Below are 5,125 nucleotides of genomic sequence, written 5' to 3'. Positions count from 1 at the left end.
CTAGTCTGTGTGTGTGTCTGTGTGTGTATGTTAGGGAATTTAGACTGTAAGCTCCAATGGGGTAGGGACTGATGTGAATGAGTTCTCTGTACAGTGCTGCGGAATCAGTGGCGCTATATAAATAAATTGTGATGATGATGATGATGATGAAACACATTCTAAATACAGAAATCACACACTGTAGCGTCAGATAGTGGGAAAGCCCATTGAACACATTACAATATCAATACGTTGTCAGCTTTTATTAATAGTCCTGCCGATCTCCTGTTCTCCTGCTTCATATGGTCCATACTGTACAATCCATGTTTCTCTTTCACAGTAAACAGGTCATAGAAAGTTCATATGGTTGGTTTCCTTGTCATGAACCTTTCGAATATTCACAGCTTATGTGCAGCTTCTATGGTGGTCGGGGACGTTTGATGACTTTCAGAAACTTGACATTGGCATGGGAGCAGGAAGAGGTCCTTCTAGTGTATCACAGAACATTGTAGTAATACCAGTATCTGCCTGAAAATGATGACCATATCGGTTAAGTGTTATTCCCTTAGTTGATAAGCAAATTTTCTCTTTCTTGTTTTTTAACTTAATTTACTAAAATTTCATGAGGAAATACAGGCACTCTTTATACTGCAGACATTCTTCAAGTCTTATGAACCTTAAACACAGTATTGTAGAGCTAAATACCTCTTCTGTGTCTTATGGTATGTCCTCTTCTTCTGTGTGAAGACCTCCTTGTACGGCGTGAGGGGTACCTTCTGTGGGGCATTTTCTTACAGATGTTGTCCCTCAAGTAGGATCAGCTGGCTAGTGACTGGACATCCCCAGCAGCTACATAACATACTTGCTCACAATTATAACCTCATATAACATCACTGGTGACTAGGGAAACATTGTTTTACAAGGAAACCCTAAGGCAGCCATATGACCTGAAGCTTGCTTCGGCCATAAAACCCATCTCATAATAACCTTTGGGTAGAAAGTAAGGAAGAACAACTATATGAATCTATTCCCACCTACTCTGTTTTATTACATTGCCTCTGTTAACTTGTTTGCAACAGGAATCTAAATTATGTAAACATAAGTATTGTGAGATAAAGAAGTACTCCACCCAAAACGTTGAGTTCTGTAAGTTCATTTTAAATCCTGAGTTTTTTGTTTGTTGTTTGTCAGAGCAGCTAGGACCCGGAAGCCCCACTGTCCTGTACTGCCATCCTGTATACCAATACCACTTGCAGTACACAATTCATTATTAGGTGGCCCTTCTAGTGTACTTTCATTGTCAAACACCAGGAGACGTTTTGATTAGACAACACTCATCTCCAGTTACTAAACGTAGAAAGGGACAATTCTGAGATGTCGCTGAATTTAAGATTTTTACCGTCAGCTTTAGGAATCAGTACTGATCAGCCAACACTTCAGAGAATCAATGATGTCCACTGGAGAATCAGGGCAATCTCTATGTATGGAACATAAGAAAGCCTGTCAGCAAGCATCAACAAATAGCACCTCATTATTATTATTATTATTATTATTATTAATTTTTATTTATAGGGCGCCACAAAGTATCCGTAGCGCCGTACAAGGACAAACAATGGCACAGTACAAGGTGAAACAGCACAGTACAAGTAACAGTAAGCACTATAACTCTGGGGGCTCAGGCACAGCATGAAAGAGAGGGAGGGAAGGGAAAAGTGAGTACAGGCAGGTAACTATGGCCCAAGAGGGTGGGCACGGATGACAGGTTGAAAGTCACCTCATACTGCCATTCAAAGACACAGTCTTCCTGTGGATGTTTTCAGATTACTTTGATAGTACAGAGGTAGCAGGTGTTAAAGGGATATCTGCCACATCAAAATTTTATTACATCTTGCCATTCATGAGTTTGGGGTCTGTCTCCCTTTACATTGCTGTTAGCGCAAGAAATTTTTAACTTGTCTGGCACTACTTACCTCTTGGTGGACTCTTACCACACATTGCAAATTTATATTGATTGATAAGGTTCAGTTCTAGTCCATTTACTTATGATGGGACCTCATCATCCAAAGACAAAACTGCAGCGAGGTCCACCAACTGGGCTTAAGCTTGGGTATTTTGATTTTCCATACTCTGATCGTGTGCAGAATCTTGATGTTGTCCTTGATTGTGGCTTGACATTATCAGTCATTATACCTGATGTTTAAGTGTCAAGCCACCGTCTTCATTCTTTTATCTGATGAACATTGCCAGAAGCTAGCATGTGATTCCTCCAGAAGATCTTCCTACACTCATATATGCTTTTTTGTCATTAAGTCTGGGGTACTACAATGCATTCTACTTGGGCCTCCCAGGGAAAGAATTGCACCGCTTGCAGCTGGTAAAATATACAGTAGCCAGGCTATTAAACTAACTAGTCCTTTCACTGCCACATAACACCTGTTCTCCATTCCCTCCACTGGCTGCCTGTAAGATGGCAAATCTGTTTTAAGATTGTTTTTTGTTGACATTCAAAGTTCTACATAATTAGGGGAGATACCTGAAGCAGCTTCTTATTCCCTATACTCCCACTCGCTCACTTTAATCCTCAGATGAAGGACTAGTAACAGTAACTAGAATCCCTTATACTTCATATGGGGCCTGAGCTTTTAGCTTTGTGGATCCTACTCTTTGGAGCTCACTGCCTTGCAAGGTCCTCCACTCAAAAACAAACTCAAGACTTACCTCTATACTCAAGCATTTCATTAATGCACTATAAACTCTTTACTGTATTCGAATGATTGTTTATATGGTTTTTTTTTTGCATTATGTGCTTTTATTCTGCAAATGTAAAGTCTTTTGAGTCCTAATAGCAAAAAATCGCTATGGGCATGATTCATCAAAGCACATATCTTTGAGCGTATCATACGCAAAATCAGGATCGTCAGAAATGTCCGTGAACTCCTGTGAGCCCAAAGGACACCTACTATAGCCCAAATAAAGAAAACATTTTTTTTTCTTTTACTTTTTAAACATTAATGCCTTTATTATTATCAGATAACAAAAATTAAGATTTTTTTTTTATTTACTTGAGTGTTCTTTTGCGATTCTACAATCCACATAAGTATTGTATTGTATGAATCCTGCTGCGTTCAGTGTAGTAGAGCACAACAGACCTGCCCCCCGATTTAAAAAAAACATGCATCTTGAGATCCGTGGCTTGCTGAATTCAGGCAGATGCAAAACCTAAATACGTGTGTATAATACTGAATGCAGATTGCGCTCAGAATAAGTGCCTTGATGAATCAGGAACTATATGTATAAAATTTATAATAAAAACTGGATAACAGGATTCAGTGACCCACAGCGACAAGTAAAAATAAATGTGGATTTCTTTTCCTTGAACTAGCTAAATTAAGCTCATTAAGTTTTAATTGTTTGATAGAGAGTTTTACTGTCAATATTGTTTAGATATTTTTCCACCAGCTTTCTTCTCTTCTATTCTTCAGCCCCCTTCCTTCCCCTCTTTTATTTCTATATATATTTTGTCTTATTCCCATTTTTTCCCCCTTTTGGTTTTTCCGCTTTACATTTTATCCTTTATCATCGATTGACACCTCTCCCCTCAGCTCTCAATCCTCTCCATATAGGAGCCTGGGCCCCATCATTTATGACCCCATTTTACCACATACTAGCAGGGTACATTGAGGAAATTTACATCAAGCTTCTTTTCCTACTACCGGTTCTATGCACTTTCATAACAGGCCATCCCCTTTGTCACAGTCGGAGCATCAGAGGCCTGCGCCTCTTACAGATCCCCTTCACTGCAATGTCTGCAGCAACATTTCCCCACAGGTTACCGTGGACATGACCCGTACATCCCTCCCCCCGCCTTGTCTCCACTTCTATTTTCCCTGAAGCCCCTGTCTCAAATTAACGCAGCCACAGGCTATTCCCTTAAGAGACCATGCCCGACATGTCTGCAGTTCTCTCTTTGGCCCATTCCCCCAGGCCATTACAACCTTGCCTGAGCTCACGGGTAGCACGGATGAATTTATGGCCTTTTCCCCCCTGCCACCCTATGGGACCCAAGTGCCTCATAGCGTAGTGATAGCTGGTCTTGCTTTACCCTTCCCCCGAGTTGAGTCTCCCAATGCGGGCCGATAGGCTTGGACTGCTCCTTACTCATTTCCCTACAGCGGATACATCCATTACCATCCCACTCCATCCAGGTTTCGTGCCTGGTCTCAGTCTTCCCATCGGGGACCTTTTTCCCATCTTTTATCCGGATCAAAGCCTGATTAGTGCTGTGCCTGTTGGGTTTTTGGTGGGTTTTTACCTTCGTCTGGGTCAGAGCTCTCTCTTTCTCCATCTTTTCTGGGAATCCTTGCCTCATAATATGATGGTATTGGTGCTTGAATGCCAATATGTTGTTATTTAAATAAATTCAATATTGTTGATTTGTCACCATAGAGGGGGCATTGGTTTGGCTGTTAGTCTTCTCTGTTTAGGGTATATTTAGTCCTTCACTATATTTCCATCATGTGAAAGTTATGGCTTATTAGTTTATTATCTGTTTCGTTTTAGGCGGCCCTGGAAACCGGATTCAAATATTGGTGATGGGCCATTCTTACATCTTTTGGGCCCCTAAGCATAGGCTGGCTAGTTTATGGTCTGGTTTGCCACACCCGATACATATCAAGTGGATAGGGAAGCGGGGTTAGCGTTGGTCCGCCGTGTTGCCCCTTTTATTTAAAGAAATAGAAGCCCATGGCCCTCCTGACATCTTAATGTTGCACCTATGTGGTAATGATGTTGGTCAGGGTAAGTCCCTAGACCTGATTATTCGGATGCGAGAAAGTCTCCAGGAAATACAGACACGTTGGCCTGCGATTTGGATGTGTTGGTCCAATATAATACCAAGGCTATCTTAAGCGTTCTGACATTCCCCCCTGCATCACAGTGCACTTGGTTAAGAAAATCAATCAAGCCCTGGGAAAGGTCATGCGAGATTTGAAGGGCACGGTCATAGATCACCCGCTGCTGTCCGTAGATGTGGATCACCTTTTTCGGACAGATGGAGTTCACCTTACGGAAGACGGAACTAGGTTTTTCATAGAGCAGATACTTTGGAGACTTAGGCGTATTGTTAGGGTTTTGGGTGGCGAGCCAT

At 41.5% G+C, this 5,125-nt stretch overlaps 1 long non-coding RNA gene across 1 annotated transcript; it reads right to left on the bottom strand.

Annotated features, from left to right (window-relative positions):
* Positions 1–227: 227 nt before the first annotated feature.
* Positions 228–966, bottom strand: LOC142157868 (uncharacterized). The gene is made up of 2 exons (XR_012692664.1): positions 685–966; positions 228–507 (listed from the first exon to the last, which is right to left on the bottom strand). It is a non-coding gene; the product is annotated as an uncharacterized LOC142157868 (long non-coding RNA).
* Between the last annotated feature and the right edge of the window lie 4,159 nt (positions 967–5,125).

This window comes from Mixophyes fleayi, chromosome 5, assembly GCF_038048845.1.
Source record: "Mixophyes fleayi isolate aMixFle1 chromosome 5, aMixFle1.hap1, whole genome shotgun sequence".
NCBI classification, from domain to species: Eukaryota; Metazoa; Chordata; class Amphibia; order Anura; family Limnodynastidae; genus Mixophyes; species Mixophyes fleayi.
The sequence above is the reverse complement of the archived record's forward strand: the minus strand, read 5'-3'. Positions and strand labels throughout refer to the sequence as shown.